Raw genomic sequence first — 17,977 nt, forward strand, 5'->3', positions numbered from 1 at the left:
GCGAAATGTCAAGAATATGACATTTTCAACATAATTTAGCTGTTAAAAACCAGCCATCTCAAAGTCACATTGTTAGTTGTTACTACAGCTCCCTGGTGGTCTAGTGGTTAGGATTCGGCGCTCTCACCGCCGCGGCCCGGGTTCGATTCCCGGTTAGGGAACACATAATTTTAGGTGATGTCCAAGCAAATGAAATACGAACCAATGTTTATAACCAATGTCGAAGAATTCAAGTATTCAATTTAGCTGTTAAAAACCAGCCTTCTCAATGTCACATTGTTATTTAACACTACAGCTCCCTGGTGGTCTAGTGGTTAGGATTCGGCGCTCTCACCGCCGCGGCCCGGGTTCGATTCCCGGTTAGGGAACACAACATTATAGGTGAAGTCCAAGCTAATCAAAGACGAACCACTGTTATCAACCAATGTCCAAGTATTCATCGGAAAGTTGAATAACGAAAAAAAGTATACATCCATGTTAAACCTTTGCAGCGAAATGTCAAGAATATGACTTATTTGTCATAATTTAGCTGTTAAAAAACTTGCTTTGTGAAAGTAACATTGTTTATTGTGTCTACAGTTCCCTGGTGGTCTAGTGGTTAGGATTCGGCGCTCTCACCGCCGCGGCCCGGGATCGATTCCCGGTTAGGGAACACAAATTTTTAGGTGATGTCCCAGCACATGAAATACGAACCAATGTTTATAACCAATGTCGAAGTATTCAACGGCAAGGTGAAGAACAAAAAAAAGTAGACATCCACGTTAAACCTTTACAGCGAAATGTCAAGAATATGACATTTTCATCATAATTTAGCTGTTAAAAAACTTGCTTTCTGGATGTAACATTGTTTATTGTGACTACAGTTCCCTGGTGGTCTAGTGGTTAGGATTCGGCGCTCTCACCGCCGCGGCCTGGGTTCGATTCCCGGTTAGGGAACGCAAATTTTTAGGTGATGTCCCAGCACATGAAATACGAACCAATGTTTATAACCAATGTCGAAGTATTCAACGGCAAGGTGAAGAACAAAAAAAAGTAGACATCCATGTTAAACCTTTGCAGCGAAATGTCAAGAATATGACATTTTCATCATAATTTAGCTGTTAAAAAACTTGCTTTCTGGATGTAACATTGTTTATTGTGACTACAGTTCCCTGGTGGTCTAGTGGTTAGGATTCGGCGCTCTCACCGCCGCGGCCCGGGTTCGATTCCCGGTTAGGGAACACAAATTTTTAGGTGATGTCCCAGCAATTGAAATACGAACCAATGTTTATAACCAATGTCGAAGTATTCAACGGCAAGGTGAAGAACAAAAAAAGTAGACATCCATGTTAAACCTTTACAGCTAAATGTCAAGAATATGACATTTTCAACATAATTTAGCTGTTAAAAACCAGCCTTCTGAAAGTCACATTGTTAGTTGTTACTACAGCTCCCTGGTGGTCTAGTGGTTAGGATTCGGCGCTCTCACCGCCGCGGCCCGGGTTCGATTCCCGGTTAGGGAACACAACATTATAGGTGAAGTCCAAGCTAGTCAAAGACGAACCACTGTTATCAACCAATGTCCATGTATTCAACGTGAAGTTGAATAACGAAAAAAAGTAGACAGCCATGTTTAATCTTTACAGCGAAATGTCAAGAATATGAAATAGATAAAATAATTTAGCTGTTAAAAACCAGCCTTCTCGAAGTCACATTGTTAATTAATACAACAGCTCCCTGGTGGTCTAGTGGTTAGGATTCGGCGCTCTCACCGCCGCGGCCCGGGTCCGATTCCCGGTTAGGGAACACAAAATTTTAGGTGATGTCCAAGCAAATGAAATACGAACCAATGTTTATAACCAATGTCGAAGAATTCAAGTATTCAATTTAGCTGTTAAAAACCAGCCTTCTCAATGTCACATTGTTATTTAACAATACAGCTCCCTGGTGGTCTAGTGGTTAGGATTCGGCGCTCTCACCGCCGTGGCCCGGGTTCGATTCCCGGTTAGGGAACACAACATTATAGGTGAAGTCCAAGCTAATCAAAGACGAACCACTGTTATCAACCAATGTCCAAGTATTCATCGGAAAGTTGAATAACGAAAAAAAGTATACATCCATGTTAAACCTTTGCAGCGAAATGTCAAGAATATGACATATTTGTCATAATTTAGCTGTTAAAAAACTTGCTTTGTGAAAGTAACATTGTTTATTGTGTCTACAGTTCCCTGGTGGTCTAGTGGTTAGGATTCGGCGCTCTCACCGCCGCGGCCCGGGTTCGATTCCCGGTTAGGGAACACAAATTTTTAGGTGATGTCCCAGCACATGAAATACGAACCAATGTTTATAACCAATGTCGAAGTATTCAACGGCAAGGTGAAGAACAAAAAAAAGTAGACATCCACGTTAAACCTTTACAGCGAAATGTCAAGAATATGACATTTTCATCATAATTTAGCTGTTAAAAAACTTGCTTTCTGGATGTAACATTGTTTATTGTGACTACAGTTCCCTGGTGGTCTAGTGGTTAGGATTCGGCGCTCTCACCGCCGCGGCCCGGGTTCGATTCCCGGTTAGGGAACACATTATTATTAGTGATGTCCAAGCAAATCATTTACAAACCACTGTGTTAAGTGATATCAAAGTATGCAACGGCAAAGTGAATAATCAATAAAAGCTGAAATCCATGTTACCCTATTACTGCGAAATGTCAAGAATATGAAATAGATAACTTAATTTAGCTGTTAAAAACCAGCCTTCTAAAAGTCACATTGTTATGTAACACTACAGCTCCCTGGTGGTCTAGTGGTTAGGATTCGGCGCGCTCACCGCTGTGGCCCGGGTTCGATTCCCGGTTAGGGAACACAACATGATAGGTGAAGTCCAAGCTAATCAAAGACGAACCACTGTTATCAACCAATGTCCAAGTATTCAACGGAAAGTTGGATAACGAAAAAGAGCATACATCCATGTTTAACCTTTGCAGCGAAATGTCAAGAATATGACATTTTCAACATAATTTAGCTGTTAAAAAACCTGCTTTCTGAATGTAACATTGTTTTTTGTGACAACACTTCCGTGGTGGTCTAGTGGTTAGGATTCGGCGCTCTCACCGCCGCGGCCCTTGTTCGATTCCCGGTTAGGGAACACAAATTTTTAGGTGATTTCCCAGCAAATGAAATACGAACCAATGTTTATAACCAATGTCGAAGTATTCAACGGCAAGGTGAAGAACAAAAAAAAGTAGACATCCATGTTAAACCTTTACAGCGAAATGTCAAGAATATGACATTTTCAACATAATTTAGCTGTTAAAAACCAGCCTTCTGGAAGTCACATTGTTAGTTGTTACAACAGCTCCCTGGTGGTCTAGTGGTTAGGATTCGGTGCTCTCACCGCCGCGGCCCGGGTTCGATTCCCGGTTAGGGAACACAACATTATAGGTGTAGTCCAAGCTAAGCAAAGACTGTTATCAACCAATGTCCAAGTATTCAACGGAAAGTTGGATAACGAAAAAAAATATACATCCATGTTAAACCTTTGCAGCGAAATGTCAAGAATATGACATTTTCATCATAATTTAGCTGTTAAAAAACTTGCTTTCTGGATGTAACATTGTTTATTGTGACTACAGTTCCCTGGTGGTCTAGTGGTTAGGATTCGGCGCTCTCACCGCCGCGGCCCGGGTTCGATTCCCGGTCAGGGAACACAAATTTTTAGGTGATGTCCCAGCAATTGAAATACGAACCAATGTTTATAACCAATGTCGAAGTATTCAACGGCAAGGTGAAGAACAAAAAAAAGTAGACATCCATGTTAAACCTTTACAGCGAAATGTCAAGAATATGACATTTTCAACATAATTTAGCTGTTAAAAACCAGCCATCTCAAAGTCACATTGTTAGTTGTTACTACAGCTCCCTGGTGGTCTAGTGGTTAGGATTCGGCGCTCTCACCGCCGCGGCCCGGGTTCGATTCCCGGTTAGGGAACACATAATTTTAGGTGATGTCCAAGCAAATGAAATACGAACCAATGTTTATAACCAATGTCGAAGAATTCAAGTATTCAATTTAGCTGTTAAAAACCAGCCTTCTCAATGTCACATTGTTATTTAACACTACAGCTCCCTGGTGGTCTAGTGGTTAGGATTCGGCGCTCTCACCGCCGCGGGCCGGGTTCGATTCCCGGTTAGGGAACACAACATTATAGGTGAAGTCCAAGCTAATCAAAGACGAACCACTGTTATCAACCAATGTCCAAGTATTCATCGGAAAGTTGAATAACGAAAAAAAGTATACATCCATGTTAAACCTTTGCAGCGAAATGTCAAGAATATGACTTATTTGTCATAATTTAGCTGTTAAAAAACTTGCTTTGTGAAAGTAACATTGTTTATTGTGTCTACAGTTCCCTGGTGGTCTAGTGGTTAGGATTCGGCGCTCTCACCGCCGCGGCCCGGGTTCGATTCCCGGTTAGGGAACACAAATTTTTAGGTGATGTCCCAGCACATGAAATACGAACCAATGTTTATAACCAATGTCGAAGTATTCAACGGCAAGGTGAAGAACAAAAAAAAGTAGACATCCACGTTAAACCTTTACAGCGAAATGTCAAGAATATGACATTTTCATCATAATTTAGCTGTTAAAAAACTTGCTTTCTGGATGTAACATTGTTTATTGTGACTACAGTTCCCTGGTGGTCTAGTGGTTAGGATTCGGCGCTCTCACCGCCGCGGCCCGGGTTCGATTCCCGGTTAGGGAACACAAATTTTTAGGTGATGTCCCAGCAATTGAAATACGAACCAATGTTTATAACCAATGTCGAAGTATTCAACGGCAAGGTGAAGAACAAAAAAAAGTAGACATCCATGTTAAACCTTTACAGCTAAATGTCAAGAATATGACATTTTCAACATAATTTAGCTGTTAAAAACCAGCCTTCTGAAAGTCACATTGTTAGTTGTTACTACAGCTCCCTGGTGGTCTAGTGGTTAGGATTCGGCGCTCTCACCGCCGCGGCCCGGGTTCGATTCCCGGTTAGGGAACACAACATTATAGGTGAAGTCCAAGCTAGTCAAAGACGAACCACTGTTATCAACCAATGTCCAAGTATTCAACGTGAAGTTGAATAACGAAAAAAAGTAGACAGCCATGTTTAATCTTTACAGCGAAATGTCAAGAATATGAAATAGATAACATAATTTAGCTGTTAAAAACCAGCCTTCTCGAAGTCACATTGTTAATTAATACAACAGCTCCCTGGTGGTCTAGTGGTTAGGATTCGGCGCTCTCACCGCCGCGGCCCGGGTTCGATTCCCGGTTAGGGAACAAAAAAATTTTAGGTGATGTCCAAGCAAATGAAATACGAACCAATGTTTATAACCAATGTCGAAGAATTCAAGTATTCAATTTAGCTGTTAAAAACCAGCCTTCTCAATGTCACATTGTTATTTAACAATACAGCTCCCTGGTGGTCTAGTGGTTAGGATTCGGCGCTCTCACCGCCGTGGCCCGGGTTCGATTCCCGGTTAGGGAACACAACATTATAGGTGAAGTCCAAGCTAATCAAAGACGAACCACTGTTATCAACCAATGTCCAAGTATTCATCGGAAAGTTGAATAACGAAAAAAAGTATACATCCATGTTAAAGCTTTGCAGCGAAATGTCAAGAATATGACATATTTGTCATAATTTAGCTGTTAAAAAACTTGCTTTGTGAAAGTAACATTGTTTATTGTGTCTACAGTTCCCTGGTGGTCTAGTGGTTAGGATTCGGCGCTCTCACCGCAGCGGCCCGGGTTCGATTCCCGGTTAGGGATCACAAATTTTTAGGTGATGTCCCAGCACATGAAATACGAACCAATGTTTATAACCAATGTCGAAGTATTCAACGGCAAGGTGAAGAACAAAAAAAAGTAGACATCCACGTTAAACCTTTACAGCGAAATGTCAAGAATATGACATTTTCATCATAATTTAGCTGTTAAAAACCAGACTTCTCAAAGTCACATTGTTAGTTGTTATTACAGCTCCCTGGTGGTCTAGTGGTTAGGATTCGGCGCTCTCACCGCCGCGGCCCGGGTTCGATTCCCGGTTAGGGAACACAAAATTTTAGGTGATGTCCAAGCAAATGAAATACGAACCAATGTTTATAACCAATGTCGAAGAATTCAAGTATTCAATTTAGCTGTTAAAAACCAGCGTTCTCAATGTCACATTGTTATTTAACACTACAGCTCCCTGGTGGTCTAGTGGTTAGGATTCGGCGCTCTCACCGCCGCGGCCCGGGTTCGATTCCCGGTTAGGGAACACAACATTATAGGTGAAGTCCAAGCTAATCAAAGACGAACCACTGTTATCAACCAATGTCCAAGTATTCATCGGAAAGTTGAATAACGAAAAAAAGTATACATCCATGTTAAACCTTTGCAGCGAAATGTCAAGAATATGACATATTTGTCATAATTTAGCTGTTAAAAAACTTGCTTTGTGAAAGTAACATTGTTTTTTGTGTCTACAGTTCCCTGGTGGTCTAGTGGTTAGGATTCGGCGCTCTCACCGCCGCGGCCCGGGTTCGATTCCCGGTTAGGGAACACAAATTTTTAGGTGATGTCCCAGCAAATGAAATACGAACCAATGTTTATAACCAATGTCGAAGTATTCAACGGCAAGGTGAAGAACAAAAAAAAGTAGACATCCATGTTAAACCTTTACAGCGAAATGTCAAGAATATGACATTTTCAACATAATTTAGCTGTTAAAAACCAGCCTTCTCAAAGTCACATTGTTAGTTGTTACTACAGCTCCCTGGTGGTCTAGTGGTTAGGATTCGGCGCTCTCGCCGCCGCGGCCCGGGTTCGATTCCCGGATAGGGAACACAAATTTTTAGGTGATGTCCCAGCAATTGAAATACGAACCAATGTTTATAACCAATGTCGAAGTATTCAACGGCAAGGTGAAGAACAAAAAAAAGTAGACATCCATGTTAAACCTTTACAGCGAAATGTCAAGAATATGACATTTTCATCATAATTTAGCTGTTAAAAAACGTGCTTTCTGGATGTAACATTGTTTATTGTGACTACAGTTCCCTGGTGGTCTAGTGGTTAGGATTCGGCGCTCTCACCGCCGCGGCCCGGGTTCGATTCCCGGTTAGGGAACACATTATTATTAGTGATGTCCAAGCAAATCATTTACAAACCACTGTGTTAAGTGATATCAAAGTATGCAACGGCAAAGTGAATAATCAATAAAAGCTGAAATCCATGTTACCCTATTACTGCGAAATGTCAAGAATATGAAATAGATAACTTAATTTAGCTGTTAAAAACCAGCCTTCTAAAAGTCACATTGTTATGTAACACTACAGCTCCCTGGTGGTCTAGTGGTTAGGATTCGGCGCTCACACCGCTGTGGCCCGGGTTCGATTCCCGGTTAGGGAACACAACATGATAGGTGAAGTCCAAGCTAATCAAAGACGAACCACTGTTATCAACCAATGTCCAAGTGTTCAACGGAAAGTTGGATAACGAAAAAGAGCATACATCCATGTTTAACCTTTGCAGCGAAATGTCAAGAATATGACATTTTCAACATAATTTAGCTGTTAAAAAACCTGCTTTCTGAATGTAACATTGTTTTTTGTGACAATACTTCCCTGGTGGTCTAGTGGTTAGGATTCGGCGCTCTCACCGCCGCGGCCCTTGTTCGATTCCCGGTTAGGGAACACAAATTTTTAGGTGATTTCCCAGCAAATGAAATACGAACCAATGTTTATAACCAATGTCGAAGTATTCAACGGCAAGGTGAAGAACAAAAAAAAGTAGACATCCATGTTAAACCTTTACAGCGAAATGTCAAGAATATGACATTTTCAACATAATTTAGCTGTTAAAAACCAGCCTTCTGGAAGTCACATTGTTAGTTGTTAAAACAGCTCCCTGGTGGTCTAGTGGTTAGGATTCGGCGCTCTCACCGCCGCGGCCCGGGTTCGATTCCCGGTTAGGGAACACAACATTATAGGTGTAGTCCAAGCTAAGCAAAGACTGTTATCAACCAATGTCCAAGTATTCAACGGAAAGTTGGATAACGAAAAAAAATATACATTCATGTTAAACCTTTGCAGCGAAATGTCAAGAATATGACATTTTCATCATAATTTAGCTGTTAAAAAACTTGCTTTCTGGATGTAACATTGTTTATTGTGACTACAGTTCCCTGGTGGTCTAGTGGTTAGGATTCGGCGCTCTCACCGCCGCGGCCCGGGTTCGATTCCCGGTTAGGGAACACAAATTTTTAGGTGATGTCCCAGCAATTGAAATACGAACCAATGTTTATAACCAATGTCGAAGTATTCAACGGCAAGGTGAAGAACAAAAAAAAGTAGACATCCATGTTAAACCTTTACAGCGAAATGTCAAGAATATGACATTTTCAACATAATTTAGCTGTTAAAAACCAGCCATCTCAAAGTCACATTGTTAGTTGTTACTACAGCTCCCTGGTGGTCTAGTGGTTAGGATTCGGCGCTCTCACCGCCGCGGCCCGGGTTCGATTCCCGGTTAGGGAACACAACATTATAGGTGTAGTCCAAGCTAAGCAAAGACTGTTATCAACCAATGTCCAAGTATTCAACGGAAAGTTGGATAACGAAAAAAAATATACATCCATGTTAAACCTTTGCAGCGAAATGTCAAGAATATGACATTTTCATCATAATTTAGCTGTTAAAAACTTGCTTTCTGGATGTAACATTGTTTATTGTGACTACAGTTTCCTGGTGGTCTAGTGGTTAGGATTCGGCGCTCTCACCGCCGCGGCCCGGGTTCGATTCCCGGTTAGGGAACACAAATTTTTAGGTGATGTCCCAGCAATTGAAATACGAACCAATGTTTATAACCAATGTCGAAGTATTCAACGGCAAGGTGAAGAACAAAAAAAAGTAGACATCCATGTTAAACCTTTACAGCGAAATGTCAAGAATATGACATTTTCAACATAATTTAGCTGTTAAAAACCAGCCATCTCAAAGTCACATTGTTAGTTGTTACTACAGCTCCCTGGTGGTCTAGTGGTTAGGATTCGGCGCTCTCACCGCCGCGGCCCGGGTTCGATTCCCGGTTAGGGAACACAAAATTTTAGGTGATGTCCAAGCAAATGAAATACGAACCAATGTTTATAACCAATGTCGAAGAATTCAAGTATTCAATTTAGCTGTTAAAAACCAGCCTTCTCAATGTCACATTGTTATTTAACACTACAGCTCCCTGGTGGTCTAGTGGTTAGGATTCGGCGCTCTCACCGCCGCGGCCCGGGTTCGATTCCCGGTTAGGGAACACAACATTATAGGTGAAGTCCAAGCTAATCAAAGACGAACCACTGTTATCAACCAATGTCCAAGTATTCATCGGAAAGTTGAATAACGAAAAAAAGTATACATCCATGTTAAACCTTTGCAGCGAAATGTCAAGAATATGACATATTTGTCATAATTTAGCTGTTAAAAAACTTGCTTTGTGAAAGTAACATTGTTTATTGTGTCTACAGTTCCCTGGTGGTCTAGTGGTTAGGATTCGGCGCTCTCACCGCTGCGGCCCGGGTTCGATTCCCGGTTAGGGAACACAAATTTTTAGGTGATGTCCCAGCACATGAAATACGAACCAATGTTTATAACCAATGTCGAAGTATTCAACGGCAAGGTGAAGAACAAAAAAAAGTAGACATCCATGGTAAACCTTTACAGCTAAATGTCAAGAATATGACATTTTCAACATAATTTAGCTGTTAAAAACCAGCCTTCTGAAAGTCACATTGTTAGTTGTTACAACAGCTCCCTGGTGGTCTAGTGGTTAGGATTCGGCGCTCTCACCGCCGCGGCCCGGGTTCGATTCCCGGTTAGGGAACATAACATTATAGGTGAAGTCCAAGCTAATCAAAGACGAACCACTGTTATCAACCAATGTCCAAGTATTCACATTGTCAAAGTCACAATTGTTAGTTGTTACTACAGCACCCTGGTGGTCTAGTGGTTAGGATTCGGCGCTCTCACCGCCGCAGCCCGGGTTCGATTCCCGGTTAGGGAACACAACATTATAGGTGAAGTCCAAGCTAATCAAAGACGAACCACTGTTATCAACCAATGTCCAAGTATTCATCGGAAAGTTGAATAACAAAAAAATATATACATCCATGTTAAACCTTTGCAGCGAAATGTCAAGAATATGACATATTTGTCATAATTTAGCTGTTAAAAAACTTGCTTTGTGAAAGTAACATTGTTTTTTGTGTCTACAGTTCCCTGGTGGTCTAGTGGTTAGGATTCGGCGCTCTCACTGCCGCGGCCCGGGTTCGATTCCCGGTTAGGGAACACAAATTTTTAGGTGATGTCCCAGCAAATGAAATACGAACCAATGTTTATAACCAATGTCGAAGTATTCAACGGCAAGGTGAAGAACAAAAAAAAGTAGACATCCATGTTAAACCTTTACAGCGAAATGTCAAGAATATGACATTTTCAACATAATTTAGCTGTTAAAAACCAGCCATCTCAAAGTCACATTGTTAGTTGTTACTACAGCTCCCTGGTGGTCTAGTGGTTAGGATTCGGCGCTCTCACCGCCGCGGCCCGGGTTCGATTCCCGGTTAGGGAACACAACATTATAGGTGTAGTCCAAGCTAAGCAAAGACTGTTATCAACCAATGTCCAAGTATTCAACGGAAAGTTGGATAACGAAAAAAAATATACATCCATGTTAAACCTTTGCAGCGAAATGTCAAGAATATGACATTTTCATCATAATTTAGCTGTTAAAAAACTTGCTTTCTGGATGTAACATTGTTTATTGTGACTACAGTTTCCTGGTGGTCTAGTGGTTAGGATTCGGCGCTCTCACCGCCGCGGCCCGGGTTCGATTCCCGGTTAGGGAACACAAATTTTTAGGTGATGTCCCAGCAATTGAAATACGAACCAATGTTTATAACCAATGTCGAAGTATTCAACGGCAAGGTGAAGAACAAAAAAAAGTAGACATCCATGTTAAACCTTTACAGCGAAATGTCAAGAATATGACATTTTCAACATAATTTAGCTGTTAAAAACCAGCCATCTCAAAGTCACATTGTTAGTTGTTACTACAGCTCCCTGGTGGTCTAGTGGTTAGGATTCGGCGCTCTCACCGCCGCGGCCCGGGTTCGATTCCCGGTTAGGGAACACAAAATTTTAGGTGATGTCCAAGCAAATGAAATACGAACCAATGTTTATAACCAATGTCGAAGAATTCAAGTATTCAATTTAGCTGTTAAAAACCAGCCTTCTCAATGTCACATTGTTATTTAACACTACAGCTCCCTGGTGGTCTAGTGGTTAGGATTCGGCGCTCTCACCGCCGCGGCCCGGGTTCGATTCCCGGTTAGGGAACACAACATTATAGGTGAAGTCCAAGCTAATCAAAGACGAACCACTGTTATCAACCAATGTCCAAGTATTCATCGGAAAGTTGAATAACGAAAAAAAGTATACATCCATGTTAAACCTTTGCAGCGAAATGTCAAGAATATGACATATTTGTCATAATTTAGCTGTTAAAAAACTTGCTTTGTGAAAGTAACATTGTTTATTGTGTCTACAGTTCCCTGGTGGTCTAGTGGTTAGGATTCGGCGCTCTCACCGCTGCGGCCCGGGTTCGATTCCCGGTTAGGGAACACAAATTTTTAGGTGATGTCCCAGCACATGAAATACGAACCAATGTTTATAACCAATGTCGAAGTATTCAACGGCAAGGTGAAGAACAAAAAAAAGTAGACATCCATGTTAAACCTTTACAGCTAAATGTCAAGAATATGACATTTTCAACATAATTTAGCTGTTAAAAACCAGCCTTCTGAAAGTCACATTGTTAGTTGTTACAACAGCTCCCTGGTGGTCTAGTGGTTAGGATTCGGCGCTCTCACCGCCGCGGCCCGGGTTCGATTCCCGGTTAGGGAACATAACATTATAGGTGAAGTCCAAGCTAATCAAAGACGAACCACTGTTATCAACCAATGTCCAAGTATTCACATTGTCAAAGTCACAATTGTTAGTTGTTACTACAGCACCCTGGTGGTCTAGTGGTTAGGATTCGGCGCTCTCACCGCCGCAGCCCGGGTTCGATTCCCGGTTAGGGAACACAACATTATAGGTGAAGTCCAAGCTAATCAAAGACGAACCACTGTTATCAACCAATGTCCAAGTATTCATCGGAAAGTTGAATAACAAAAAAATATATACATCCATGTTAAACCTTTGCAGCGAAATGTCAAGAATATGACATATTTGTCATAATTTAGCTGTTAAAAAACTTGCTTTGTGAAAGTAACATTGTTTTTTGTGTCTACAGTTCCCTGGTGGTCTAGTGGTTAGGATTCGGCGCTCTCACCGCCGCGGCCCGGGTTCGATTCCCGGTTAGGGAACACAAATTTTTAGGTGATGTCCCAGCAAATGAAATACGAACCAATGTTTATAACCAATGTCGAAGTATTCAACGGCAAGGTGAAGAACAAAAAAAAGTAGACATCCATGTTAAACCTTTACAGCGAAATGTCAAGAATATGACATTTTCAACATAATTTAGCTGTTAAAAACCAGCCTTCTCAAAGTCACATTGTTAGTTGTTACTACAGCTCCCTGGTGGTCTAGTGGTTAGGATTCGGCGCTCTCACCGCTGTGGCCCGGGTTCGATTCCCGGTTAGGGAACACATTATTATTAGTGATGTCCAAGCAAATCATTTACAAACCACTGTGTTAAGTGATATCAAAGTATGCAACGGCAAAGTGAATAATCAATAAAAGCCGAAATCCATGTTACCCTATTACTGCGAAATGTCAAGAATATGAAATAGATAACTTAATTTAGCTGTTAAAAACCAGCCTTCTCAAAGTCACATTGTTATGTAACACTACAGCTCCCTGGTGGTCTAGTGGTTAGGATTCGGCGCTCTCACCGCCGCGGCCCGGGTTCGATTCCCGGTTAGGGAACACAACATTATAGGTGTAGTCCAAGCTAAGCAAAGACTGTTATCAACCAATGTCCAAGTATTCAACGGAAAGTTGGATAACGAAAATAAATATACATCCATGTTAAACCTTTGCAGTGAAATGTCAAGAATATGACATTTTCATCATAATTTAGCTGTTAAAAACCAGCCTTCTGAAAGTCACATTGTTAGTTGTTACTACAGCTCCCTGGTGGTCTAGTGGTTAGGATTCGGCGCTCTCACCGCCGGGGCCCGGGTTCGATTCCCGGTTAGGGAACACAATATTATTAGTGATGTCCAAGCAAATCATTTACAAACCACTGTGTTAAGTGATATCAAAGTATGCAACGGCAAAGTGAATAATCAATAAAAGCTGAAATCCATGTTACCCTATTGCTGCGAAATGTCAAGAATATGAAATAGATAACTTAATTTAGCTGTTAAAAACCAGCCTTCTAAAAGTCACATTGTTATGTAACACTACAGCTCCCTGGTGGTCTAGTGGTTAGGATTCGGCGCTCTCACCGCTGTGGCCCGGGTTTGATTCCCGGTTAGGGAACACAACATGATAGGTGAAGTCCAAGCTAATCAAAGACGAACCACTGTTATCAACCAATGTCCAAGTATTCAACGGAAAGTTGGATAACGAAAAAGAGTATACATCCATGTTAAACCTTTGCAGCGAAATGTCAAGAATATGACATTTTCAACATAATTTAGCTGTTAAAAAACCTGCTTTCTGAATGTAACATTGTTTTTTGTGACAACACTTCCCTGGTGGTCTAGTGGTTAGGATTCGGCGCTCTCACCGCCGCGGCCCTTGTTCGATTCCCGGTTAGGGAACACAAATTTTTAGGTGATTTCCCAGCAAATGAAATACGAACCAATGTTTACAACCAATGTCGAAGTATTCAACGGCAAGGTGAAGAACAAAAAAAAGTAGACATCCATGTTAAACCTTTACAGCGAAATGTCAAGAATATGACATTTTCAACATAATTTAGCTGTTAAAAACCAGCCTTCCGGAAGTCACATTGTTAGTTGTTACAACAGCTCCCTGGTGGTCTAGTGGTTAGGATTCGGCGCTCTCACCGCCGCGGCCCGGGTTCGATTCCCGGTTAGGGAACACAACATTATAGGTGAAGTCCAAGCTAATCAAAGACGAACCAATGTTATCAACCAATGTCCAAGTATTCAACGTGAAGTTGAATAACGAAAAAAAGTAGACAGCCATGTTTAATCTTTACAGCAAAATGTCAAGAATATGAAATAGATAACATAATTTAGCTGTTAAAAACCAGCCTTCTCGAAGTCACATTGTTAATGAATACAACAGCTCCCTGGTGGTCTAGTGGTTAGGATTCGGCGCTCTCACCGCCGCGGCCCGGGTTCGATTCCCGGTTAGGGAACACAAAATTTTAGGTAATGTCCAAGCAAATGAAATACGAACCAATGTTTATAACCAATGTCGAAGAATTCAAGTATTCAATTTAGCTGTTAAAAACCAGCCTTTTCAATGTCACATTGTTATTTAACACTACAGCTCCCTGGTGGTCTAGTGGTTAGGATTCGGCGCTCTCACCGCCGCGGCCCGGGTTCGATTCCCGGTTAGGGAACACAACATTATAGGTGAAGTCCAAGCTAATCAAAGACGAACCACTGTTATCAACCAATGTCCAAGTATTCATCGGAAAGTTGGATAACGAATAAGAGTATACATCCATGTTAAACCTTTGCAGCGAAATGTCAAGAATATGACATTTTCAACATAATTTAGCTGTTAAAAAACCTGCTTTCTGAATGTAACATTGTTTTTTGTGACTATACTTCCCTGGTGGTCTAGTGATTAGGATTCGGCGCTCTCACCGCCGCGGTACGGGTTCGATTCCCGGTTAGGGAACACAAATTTTTAGGCTATTTCCCAGCAAATGAAATACGAACCAATGTTTATAACCAATGTCGAAGTATTCAACGGCAAGGTGAAGAACAAAAAAAAGTAGACATCCATGTTAAACCTTTACAGCGAAATGTCAAGAATATGACATTTTCAACATAATTTAGCTGTTAAAAACCAGCCTTCTGCAAGTCACATTGTTAGTTGTTACAACAGCTCCCTGGTGGTCTAGTGGTTAGGATTCGGCGCTCTCACCGCCGCGGCCCGGGTTCGATTCCCGGTTAGGGAACACAACATTATAGGTGAAGTCCAAGCTAATCAAAGACGAACCACTGTTATCAACCAATGTCCAAGTATTCACATTGTCAAAGTCACAATTGTTAGTTGTTACTACAGCACCCTGGTGGTCTAGTGGTTAGGATTCGGCGCTCTCACCGCCGCGGCCCGGGTTCGATTCCCGGTTAGGGAACACATTATTATTAGTGATGTCCAAGCAAATCATTTACAAACCACTGTGTTAAGTGATATCAAAGTATGCAACGGCAAAGTGAATAATCAATAAAAGCTGAAATCCATGTTACCCTATTACTGCGAAATGTCAAGAATATGAAATAGATAACTTAATTTAGCTGTTAAAAACCAGCCTTCTAAAAGTCACATTGTTATGTAACACTACAGCTCCCTGGTGGTCTAGTGGTTAGGATTCGGCGCTCTTACCGCTGTGGCCGGGGTTCGATTCCCGGTTAGGGAACACAACATGATAGGTGAAGTCCAAGCTAATCAAAGACGAACCACTGTTATCAACCAATGTCCAAGTATTCAACGGAAAGTTGGATAACGAAAAAGAGTATACATCCATGTTAAACCTTTGCAGCGAAATGTCAAGAATATGACATTTTCAACATAATTTAGCTGTTAAAAAACCTGCTTTCTGAATGTAACATTGTTTTTTGTGACAACACTTCCCTGGTGGTCTAGTGGTTAGGATTTGGCGCTCTCACCGCCGCGGCCAGGGTTCGATTCCCGGTTAGGGAACACAAATTTTTAGGTGATTTCCCAGCAAATGAAATACGAACCAATGTTTATGACCAATGTCGAAGTATTCAACGGCAAGGTGAAGAACAAAAAAAAGTAGACATCCATGTTAAACCTTTACAGCGAAATGTCAAGAATATGACATTTTCAACATAATTTAGCTGTTAAAAACCAGCCTTCTGGAAGTCACATTGTTAGTTGTTACAACAGCTCCCTGGTGGTCTAGTGGTTAGGATTCGGCGCTCTCACCGCCGCGGCCCGGGTTCGATTCCCGGTTAGGGAACATAACATTATAGGTGAAGTCCAAGCTAATCAAAGACGAACCACTGTTATCAACCAATGTCCAAGTATTCAAAGTGAAGTTGAATAACGAAAAAAAGTAGACAGCCATGTTTAATCTTTACAGCGAAATGTCAAGAATATGAAATAGATAACATAATTTAGCTGTTAAAAACCAGCCTTCTCGAAGTCACATTGTTAATTAATACAACAGCTCCCTGGTGGTCTAGTGGTTAGGATTCGGCGCTCTCACCGCCGCGGCCCGGGTTCGATTCCCGGTTAGGGAACACAAAATTTTAGGTGATGTCCAAGCAAATGAAATACGAACCAATGTTTATAACCAATGTCGAAGAATTCAAGTATTCAATTTAGCTGTTAAAAACCAGCCTTCTCAATGTCACATTGTTATTTAACACTACAGCTCCCTGGTGGTCTAGTGGTTAGGATTCGGCGCTCTCACCGCCGCGGCCCGGGTTCGATTCCCGGTTAGGGAACACAAATTTTTAGGTGATGTCCCAGCAAATGAAATACGAACCAATGTTTATAACCAATGTCGAAGTATTCAACGGCAAGGTGAAGAACAAAAAAAAGTAGACATCCATGTTAAACCTTTACAGCGAAATGTCAAGAATATGACATTTTCAACATAATTTAGCTGTTAAAAACCAGCCTTCTCAAAGTCACATTGTTAGTTGTTACTACAGCTCCCTGGTGGTCTAGTGGTTAGGATTCGGCGCTCTCACCGCCGCGGCCCGGGTTCGATTCCCGGTTAGGGAACACATTGTTATTAGTGATGTCCAAGCAAATCATTTACAAACCACTGTGTTAAGTGATATCAAAGTATGCAACGGCAAAGTGAATAATCAATAAAAGCCGAAATCCATGTTACCCTATTACTGCGAAATGTCAAGAATATGAAATAGATAACTTAATTTAGCTGTTAAAAACCAGCCTTCTCAAAGTCACATTGTTATGTAACACTACAGCTCCCTGGTGGTCTAGTGGTTAGGATTCGGCGCTCTCACCGCCGCGGCCCGGGTTCGATTCCCGGTTAGGGAACACAACATTATAGGTGTAGTCCAAGCTAAGCAAAGACTGTTATCAACCAATGTCCAAGTATTCAACGGAAAGTTGGATAACGAAAAAAAATATACATCCATGTTAAACCTTTGCAGCGAAATGTCAAGAATATGACATATTAATAATAATTTAGCTGTTAAAAAACTTGCTTTCTGGATGTAACATTGTTTATCGTGACTACAGTTCCCTGGTGGTCTAGTGGTTAGGATTCGGCGCTCTCACCGCCGCGGCCTGGGTTCGATTCCCGGTTAGGGAACACAAATATTTGGGTGATGTCCCAGCAATTGAAATACGAACCAATGTTTATAACCAATGTCGAAGTATTCAACGGCAAGGTGAAGAACAAAAAAAAGTAGACATCCATGTTAAACCTTTACAGCTAAATGTCAAGAATATGACATTTTCAACATAATTTAGCTGTTAAAAACCAGCCTTCTGAAAGTCACATTGTTAGTTGTTACCACAGCTCCCTGGTGGTCTAGTGGTTAGGATTCGGCGCTCTCACCGCCGCGGCCCGGGTTCGATTCCCGGTTAGGGAACACAACATTATAGGTGAAGTCCAAGCTAATCAAAGACGAACCACTGTTATCAACCAATGTCCAAGTATTCATCGGAAAGTTGAATAACGAAAAAAAGTATACATCCATGTTAAACCTTTGCAGCGAAATGTCAAGAATATGACATATTTGTCATAA

The 17,977-nt window shown here is 41.4% G+C and overlaps 1 protein-coding gene and 43 non-coding genes across 45 annotated transcripts in view; 43 read left to right on the forward strand and 1 right to left on the reverse strand.

Annotated features, from left to right (window-relative positions):
* The window catches only part of eogt (EGF domain-specific O-linked N-acetylglucosamine (GlcNAc) transferase), a 91,548-nt gene that overhangs the window by 39,525 nt on the left and 34,046 nt on the right, over positions 1-17,977 (reverse strand). The gene's annotated exons all lie outside the window — the stretch shown is intronic.
* trnae-cuc (transfer RNA glutamic acid (anticodon CUC)) lies at positions 90-161 on the forward strand. The gene has a single exon. It is a non-coding gene; the product is annotated as a tRNA-Glu (tRNA).
* On the forward strand, positions 297-368 carry trnae-cuc (transfer RNA glutamic acid (anticodon CUC)). The gene has a single exon. It is a non-coding gene; the product is annotated as a tRNA-Glu (tRNA).
* On the forward strand, positions 1,149-1,220 carry trnae-cuc (transfer RNA glutamic acid (anticodon CUC)). The gene has a single exon. It is a non-coding gene; the product is annotated as a tRNA-Glu (tRNA).
* Positions 1,431-1,502, forward strand: trnae-cuc (transfer RNA glutamic acid (anticodon CUC)). The gene has a single exon. It is a non-coding gene; the product is annotated as a tRNA-Glu (tRNA).
* Positions 1,921-1,992, forward strand: trnae-cuc (transfer RNA glutamic acid (anticodon CUC)). Its single transcript has one exon. It is a non-coding gene; the product is annotated as a tRNA-Glu (tRNA).
* Positions 2,205-2,276, forward strand: trnae-cuc (transfer RNA glutamic acid (anticodon CUC)). The gene has a single exon. It is a non-coding gene; the product is annotated as a tRNA-Glu (tRNA).
* Positions 2,489-2,560, forward strand: trnae-cuc (transfer RNA glutamic acid (anticodon CUC)). The gene has a single exon. It is a non-coding gene; the product is annotated as a tRNA-Glu (tRNA).
* trnae-cuc (transfer RNA glutamic acid (anticodon CUC)) lies at positions 3,615-3,686 on the forward strand. Its single transcript has one exon. It is a non-coding gene; the product is annotated as a tRNA-Glu (tRNA).
* On the forward strand, positions 3,898-3,969 carry trnae-cuc (transfer RNA glutamic acid (anticodon CUC)). The gene has a single exon. It is a non-coding gene; the product is annotated as a tRNA-Glu (tRNA).
* Positions 4,389-4,460, forward strand: trnae-cuc (transfer RNA glutamic acid (anticodon CUC)). Its single transcript has one exon. It is a non-coding gene; the product is annotated as a tRNA-Glu (tRNA).
* trnae-cuc (transfer RNA glutamic acid (anticodon CUC)) lies at positions 4,673-4,744 on the forward strand. The gene has a single exon. It is a non-coding gene; the product is annotated as a tRNA-Glu (tRNA).
* Positions 4,956-5,027, forward strand: trnae-cuc (transfer RNA glutamic acid (anticodon CUC)). The gene has a single exon. It is a non-coding gene; the product is annotated as a tRNA-Glu (tRNA).
* trnae-cuc (transfer RNA glutamic acid (anticodon CUC)) lies at positions 5,239-5,310 on the forward strand. The gene has a single exon. It is a non-coding gene; the product is annotated as a tRNA-Glu (tRNA).
* Positions 5,447-5,518, forward strand: trnae-cuc (transfer RNA glutamic acid (anticodon CUC)). Its single transcript has one exon. It is a non-coding gene; the product is annotated as a tRNA-Glu (tRNA).
* On the forward strand, positions 6,014-6,085 carry trnae-cuc (transfer RNA glutamic acid (anticodon CUC)). Its single transcript has one exon. It is a non-coding gene; the product is annotated as a tRNA-Glu (tRNA).
* Positions 6,221-6,292, forward strand: trnae-cuc (transfer RNA glutamic acid (anticodon CUC)). Its single transcript has one exon. It is a non-coding gene; the product is annotated as a tRNA-Glu (tRNA).
* Positions 6,505-6,576, forward strand: trnae-cuc (transfer RNA glutamic acid (anticodon CUC)). Its single transcript has one exon. It is a non-coding gene; the product is annotated as a tRNA-Glu (tRNA).
* On the forward strand, positions 7,072-7,143 carry trnae-cuc (transfer RNA glutamic acid (anticodon CUC)). Its single transcript has one exon. It is a non-coding gene; the product is annotated as a tRNA-Glu (tRNA).
* Positions 7,354-7,425, forward strand: trnav-cac (transfer RNA valine (anticodon CAC)). The gene has a single exon. It is a non-coding gene; the product is annotated as a tRNA-Val (tRNA).
* Positions 7,921-7,992, forward strand: trnae-cuc (transfer RNA glutamic acid (anticodon CUC)). The gene has a single exon. It is a non-coding gene; the product is annotated as a tRNA-Glu (tRNA).
* trnae-cuc (transfer RNA glutamic acid (anticodon CUC)) lies at positions 8,198-8,269 on the forward strand. Its single transcript has one exon. It is a non-coding gene; the product is annotated as a tRNA-Glu (tRNA).
* trnae-cuc (transfer RNA glutamic acid (anticodon CUC)) lies at positions 8,481-8,552 on the forward strand. The gene has a single exon. It is a non-coding gene; the product is annotated as a tRNA-Glu (tRNA).
* Positions 9,040-9,111, forward strand: trnae-cuc (transfer RNA glutamic acid (anticodon CUC)). Its single transcript has one exon. It is a non-coding gene; the product is annotated as a tRNA-Glu (tRNA).
* trnae-cuc (transfer RNA glutamic acid (anticodon CUC)) lies at positions 9,247-9,318 on the forward strand. Its single transcript has one exon. It is a non-coding gene; the product is annotated as a tRNA-Glu (tRNA).
* Positions 9,814-9,885, forward strand: trnae-cuc (transfer RNA glutamic acid (anticodon CUC)). Its single transcript has one exon. It is a non-coding gene; the product is annotated as a tRNA-Glu (tRNA).
* trnae-cuc (transfer RNA glutamic acid (anticodon CUC)) lies at positions 10,561-10,632 on the forward strand. Its single transcript has one exon. It is a non-coding gene; the product is annotated as a tRNA-Glu (tRNA).
* Positions 11,121-11,192, forward strand: trnae-cuc (transfer RNA glutamic acid (anticodon CUC)). Its single transcript has one exon. It is a non-coding gene; the product is annotated as a tRNA-Glu (tRNA).
* On the forward strand, positions 11,328-11,399 carry trnae-cuc (transfer RNA glutamic acid (anticodon CUC)). The gene has a single exon. It is a non-coding gene; the product is annotated as a tRNA-Glu (tRNA).
* trnae-cuc (transfer RNA glutamic acid (anticodon CUC)) lies at positions 11,895-11,966 on the forward strand. The gene has a single exon. It is a non-coding gene; the product is annotated as a tRNA-Glu (tRNA).
* On the forward strand, positions 12,359-12,430 carry trnae-cuc (transfer RNA glutamic acid (anticodon CUC)). Its single transcript has one exon. It is a non-coding gene; the product is annotated as a tRNA-Glu (tRNA).
* On the forward strand, positions 12,924-12,995 carry trnae-cuc (transfer RNA glutamic acid (anticodon CUC)). The gene has a single exon. It is a non-coding gene; the product is annotated as a tRNA-Glu (tRNA).
* Positions 13,200-13,271, forward strand: trnae-cuc (transfer RNA glutamic acid (anticodon CUC)). Its single transcript has one exon. It is a non-coding gene; the product is annotated as a tRNA-Glu (tRNA).
* On the forward strand, positions 14,049-14,120 carry trnae-cuc (transfer RNA glutamic acid (anticodon CUC)). The gene has a single exon. It is a non-coding gene; the product is annotated as a tRNA-Glu (tRNA).
* trnae-cuc (transfer RNA glutamic acid (anticodon CUC)) lies at positions 14,332-14,403 on the forward strand. The gene has a single exon. It is a non-coding gene; the product is annotated as a tRNA-Glu (tRNA).
* trnae-cuc (transfer RNA glutamic acid (anticodon CUC)) lies at positions 14,539-14,610 on the forward strand. Its single transcript has one exon. It is a non-coding gene; the product is annotated as a tRNA-Glu (tRNA).
* Positions 15,106-15,177, forward strand: trnae-cuc (transfer RNA glutamic acid (anticodon CUC)). Its single transcript has one exon. It is a non-coding gene; the product is annotated as a tRNA-Glu (tRNA).
* trnak-cuu (transfer RNA lysine (anticodon CUU)) lies at positions 15,568-15,639 on the forward strand. Its single transcript has one exon. It is a non-coding gene; the product is annotated as a tRNA-Lys (tRNA).
* On the forward strand, positions 16,135-16,206 carry trnae-cuc (transfer RNA glutamic acid (anticodon CUC)). The gene has a single exon. It is a non-coding gene; the product is annotated as a tRNA-Glu (tRNA).
* On the forward strand, positions 16,418-16,489 carry trnae-cuc (transfer RNA glutamic acid (anticodon CUC)). Its single transcript has one exon. It is a non-coding gene; the product is annotated as a tRNA-Glu (tRNA).
* trnae-cuc (transfer RNA glutamic acid (anticodon CUC)) lies at positions 16,625-16,696 on the forward strand. Its single transcript has one exon. It is a non-coding gene; the product is annotated as a tRNA-Glu (tRNA).
* Positions 16,908-16,979, forward strand: trnae-cuc (transfer RNA glutamic acid (anticodon CUC)). The gene has a single exon. It is a non-coding gene; the product is annotated as a tRNA-Glu (tRNA).
* trnae-cuc (transfer RNA glutamic acid (anticodon CUC)) lies at positions 17,190-17,261 on the forward strand. Its single transcript has one exon. It is a non-coding gene; the product is annotated as a tRNA-Glu (tRNA).
* trnae-cuc (transfer RNA glutamic acid (anticodon CUC)) lies at positions 17,750-17,821 on the forward strand. The gene has a single exon. It is a non-coding gene; the product is annotated as a tRNA-Glu (tRNA).

Source organism: Gadus chalcogrammus, chromosome 13 (genome assembly GCF_026213295.1).
Source record: "Gadus chalcogrammus isolate NIFS_2021 chromosome 13, NIFS_Gcha_1.0, whole genome shotgun sequence".
NCBI classification, from domain to species: domain Eukaryota; kingdom Metazoa; phylum Chordata; class Actinopteri; order Gadiformes; family Gadidae; genus Gadus; species Gadus chalcogrammus.